General features: G+C 33.8%; 1 pseudogene; it reads left to right on the top strand.

Moving 5' to 3' along the window:
* The first annotated feature begins 2,126 nt into the window (after nt 1-2,126).
* LOC126766351 (small nucleolar RNA U3) lies at nt 2,127-2,268 on the top strand (annotated as a pseudogene).
* Nucleotides 2,269-5,234: the final 2,966 nt, after the last annotated feature.

The following is a 5,234-nucleotide window of genomic DNA, read 5'->3' as shown; positions in this document are numbered from 1 at the left end:
TAATAGAAATCATATACATAGATGGTAGTTGTAGTATTTTCAGCCACAGTGAAGCGTGGACGGGTCCTCTAGTATCATATAGTTTATTCTTCGTGAGTGTATTGAAGGGTCCACCTCCATAGGGAATGGTGGTTTAGGATCGGTTGGCCTGGGTGATGGCGGTGATTGATTTTGCATGTTTTTATTATAGATTAAATTTTTTTCGGCAGGGTTTAATACCCTTGGTACAAATATTGGTTTCGAATTCATTTGATGTTTTTGCATTTGATTAGAGCTTCCTCCATTTTTTGTATATATTGAATAGTTTCTTAAGTTAATGTTTTGAATTTCAAGGCAGGAAGCGTATGCTTCGGGTAGGTTGCTGGGGCGGTGAATGACCAGCATTCTAGACAATTCACCGTTTAGGACTCTGATAAATTTATCAAGAGCTCCATTCCAATAGGTTTCCAGTAGAACATTATTTATTGTCTTGAGTAATCATGACTCTTTATTTTGTTTATTATCAGCGATAGTTGGTGATTGACTCTTGTGTAGAATTGCTCTACGCTGAAGTGTTTTTCGGATAAGGTTCCTAGTTCGTGTCCTAGGTCGCGTTTGTCTGCATAGTAGTAGTAGTAGTAGTGACAAACAATTTTTGATTGTTCCCCAATCATCATTGAATATGTTGTATGAGATTAAGGCCGTATCTGCAGGGCCTTTAATTTTCTGCCTAATATGTCGTAGGATGGCTCTATACAGTGGCTTTGTTCTGACTACTTCGTAGTCCTGCCAAACAGATTCGACGTTGTGGATCCAGGATATGAATTGGATCGGATCTCCTTCGAACGTTGGGAGGTTCTTCATGCTGTCAGGTAATCTACTAATTTCTATTAAGTCTGACTCAGTTAAGTGAATATGGTTATTTGAGATAGAACTTTCGTTATGGGGACTAATTCTACTTTCTAACTGATTTATCCTATTGCTCAATATTGTTGATTGTTCTATTTGTGCATTAACAGCACCTGTTAGGTGTGTAATAGCTTCTTGAATTTGCTCCATTACTGTGATTTACAATTTCGACTATTTATTGCTTTAACAATATGATACTTTATATATATTTATTGCTATTAACAATTTTTTAGATTTTTTATATATCCGGTATAAATTTTATTTGCTTATTAAAATTTTTAATATTTTTTTATATATCGGGTACTTATTATAATACTTAAAATTTATTTGATCGATATTTATTGCTATGCAATATTTTTAATATATCGGGTAGCTATAATTTTTGTGTAAGGTTAATATTAACTTACAGGAGTATCAGCATCAACTTTGTCATTCTCTTTGGACGGTCCACTTGGTCCTGTTTGAAGCGTTAGTCCTCTACTGGGGGGTGGATGACGTCACTCCAGGCGTTGATTTGGCGGCTTCTTGTTTCAGTTGCCCACTTTATTAGTATTTTTAATTTGATTTGTTAAACACTTAGCTTTATTGTTTAACAAATCTTAAGGTATGTCACGACACTTGACGCGCTTTTTTGAAGTTATACTTCTTATACGAGTTCGGAAAATGTTGCGATATATTCTGGTTGCGCAACCTTGCTCAATATGAATCTACGCAACCCGTAGCTAAATATGAATCTACGCAACCTTGTCTGCGAAGATGTTCGAGCAGCAAGCGAAGCGGTGACAATCGGCGATCGTTTGTTCGTTTCTTTCGGCACAGCTCGGCTTTTCTACCAACAACACAATGTTGCCATGCTTATGCTGTTGTTGTTTTTGTAGAACAATGTTTCAATTTTTGGTTGGTGACATATTCAATTAAAAATAAATTATGTTGTGATTCGAACCTACGTACCTACGTGTTCGTCGTCACTTCTGAAGCGCTTACCACCAACACCACCATTGACACTTGAATTGCGTTGTCCTAATTATGGTTTGGTTATGCACGAAAGAAATATACAATGGATCGCCGATTGTTACCTCTTTCCTTGCTGCTGCTGCGCATATGTATGTTTGTATGCTTGTTCATTATTGAAGTTATACTGCTTTTTCTTTCCTTTGTCTGTCATTTCTGCGAATTCTCAACTATTTTATGTGCCCTTTTGTTGAAATACCCTGCGTTGGTCCATTTTTTGGAAATCGACCCGCGATGACGAAGTATTTTCGTTTTATCTGACAGCGTGAGGTAAAGAAGTTCATTTCTAGCTTTGTCTTGTGGCATATTAGAAATGATGTTTCTTCGAAAATCGTTCGCTTACAACGGATAAAACGACTTCTGAGTGGTGATTTTAATGAATAAATTCCTTTTGGTTGAAACGCTCTGCGTTGGCCGTTGAAAAGTTAAAACTATACTTCTCAGGATCATTCATTTCTTCAAAGAAATTAATGACCTTTAGATATATGCATATTTGCATTATTTCGTTGTCATTTCCATATTCGTAGCAATAGAATTTCTATGGCATAAGTAAAGTAATGGCCGCCGATTGTCATCCCTTGCTGCTGTAGCAGCTTCGCCTACCAACATGCGTAAATATGTATGTATGTATACGTATGATCGTGAATACATATCGACGCAGATTTTTGCGAGAAGCACCAGAAAGTTGTGCAATTTATGATTTTTGGCTTTTGCCATCGTCGCGAAAAGACGACTTGTTGGCAAAGGCATGCTCGGGGAGATAATAAATTATAATAAATTTATAAAATGTGAATTTAGGTTTTCTAGTTTTCTTTCATACAAAATGATATGCATTTCTTGGAATATCACTAAGAAGTATAACTTCATCCGCGCGTAGGGACTCCACGCACCTTTTTTTTTCTTGCGGCGTTTTTTGCGTACACTTGTAATTAAATTTCCGAACAAGGTTTTAAATACTGTTTTTAATGACTTATGTCAAACTCGACTGAACTTTCTATAAAAATCAAATTCCGTCGTTTATCCTTCTGGATAATGATATTTGTGCGTACACTTGTAATTAAATTTCCGAACAAGGTTCAAATACTGTTTTTAATGACTTATGTCAAACTCGACTGAACTTTCTATAAAAATTAAATTCCGTCGTTTATCCTTCTGGATAATGATATTTGTGTTAATGGTTGCCACCAGATGATTAATAACACGCTGTTTTGAATGGCGAAGTTGAACTCAACTTTCTTTATTAAACACATTTCTTTTATACAGAATTTGCTTATTTACTATAAACTTACATATGTACGAGTTCTTACTTTCAAATACTTATTTCTATATACTCTATAATGATAACGTAAGCAATAATTATAGCAAAACAGCAAACCTCATTTTGGTCGAGAAACGGCTTACATTGCGGCGGCACGGCTTCTGTTCTGGTTTAGTGCCGACGAAATGTGCTGTTGTTGTAAATTTTGGAAATTAACTTTATTGAGCAATGATATTGTATATTCACAGAATATTGCTGAATTGAGTAATATCGGTATATTTTGCTAGCTACGACATCTTTGTTGTTGTACATTTTGTTAGCTATGCTAGCTGTGATAACTCCCCCCTTAGTAAGCATCAGCGTCTCGCTGATTAAGAATTATTGGCTACTGAAAGCTGTGGGTAATCTATTATTGGTGGGATAAGAAATGAATTTCTGGTTTTTGGTTTGAGTATGATATATAAAACTAATGATAGTGTTACTGCAACAAGAATTGCTAAGAAGCTTGAGCTAATTGAAATAGTGTTTTTTGATGTTATTAGTTCTAGTTCATTTACATTATTTAAATGTAGCTTATGTAAATAGTTTAAGTATAATTTAATTTCATTTTCCGTTAGGTTATTCTGAAGTATTGCGGGTAAGATTTGGTAGGAACTTGTTTGCCAGTTTGTGTAACTAACGTTATTCAAAGTTATAGTTTCTTTATAGAAGTTTATGAGAAAAGTACCATTTAGTTTAAAAGATGTATTATTATATGTAATATTTCCAATAAAATTTGAAAGAAATATTGTGCCTTCACTAATTAATTCAATTATAGCTTGGTTTACATATTGGTAATCACTAAGCGCTTTTTCTCCGCTAAGGATCTGTGAAATGCAATGGGTTTTGTTTAGTTTCTTAAGTTGGTTTCCCTTGCATATAGTAGTATCATCTACTTCAATGCAATTTCCAAGTATGCCATATTTGTCGATTTGGGATATGAAAATATTGGTGAATTCTAAATATGCTCGTTTAAGGTGTTTTACAGTTGAACGTATGATAATATTATTGTAAAGGGTATCTTCGGTTTTTAGAAGTGAAATTACATATAAAAGAAGTCAGTCTTTAATAATCATAGAAGGTTCTGCATATTTGAGTGCTTGCAGTTCATTTTTAAAAGGTAATGTCTCAGTTTGAGATAAAATATTTGCGATATCTTCTTTATTTAGAATTTGAGAATGAACGATTCCTTGTTTTGCTAATTGGGTTGCCATTATAATTTTTGCAATTTCGTATTTTACGATACCGAACCTATTATATAATGTTTGTTCGAATAATTCCTTATTATTCTTACTTATTTCATCCACAATCATGTTATAACTATCTAATATTTTATTTTTTGTCTTGATAAGGTATTGGTTTGTGGTGTACTGTACGTTACTGTTTTCAGTCAGTTAATGTGTTGTGGAAAGTATTTGGTCCCAGTCAGTGTCAACGGGATTTCCTGCTAACCATTCCCAAGCAGATCCTATCCAATTGATTGATCTCTTTTGAATAGTTGCATTTTTTGTTCGCAGTTGGCTTAGTAAGCTATCTATCTCGGAAAGTTGATGTTTTAATTGTGGAAATAAAATATTTGTTTTACTAATTTCGTGGTATATAGTAAGTCTGACGTCGTTGGTAATTTTTTCGTAGTCGTCCAAGTCGATAGTGTGGATAATTTTATACATCCCTTTTGTAATATTTCGTAGTCCTTGTTTGATCGTCGCGAGAGTTAAGGAATGTATTCCTTATAATAGTAACAAACATCAAAACAACCTTTTGTTTCAGTAAACAGAATGCAGAAACAACCTTGAGTTAGAACAATTGAAGTGCACTGTCACTACAACAAATAATCCTAAACAAACAAGTATCAAAACAACATTGAGTTTGAATACCACAACCTTATCTTAGAACAAAGCAATTGTATCTAAGCAAACAATATATATATAAACAAACCTAAACAAATAATATAATCTGTATCTTAACAAACTATCAACTAGTAATAAGTAAACATATTAGTTAGTATAAATAGAAGTAAGAACCATGTAATAAGTTA

The sequence above is a fragment of the Bactrocera neohumeralis genome, unplaced genomic scaffold, assembly GCF_024586455.1.
Source record: "Bactrocera neohumeralis isolate Rockhampton unplaced genomic scaffold, APGP_CSIRO_Bneo_wtdbg2-racon-allhic-juicebox.fasta_v2 cluster11, whole genome shotgun sequence".
Lineage (NCBI taxonomy): Eukaryota > Metazoa > Arthropoda > Insecta > Diptera > Tephritidae > Bactrocera > Bactrocera neohumeralis.
Note: the sequence above shows the minus strand (reverse complement) of the source record. Positions and strands in the feature narration are given on the sequence as shown.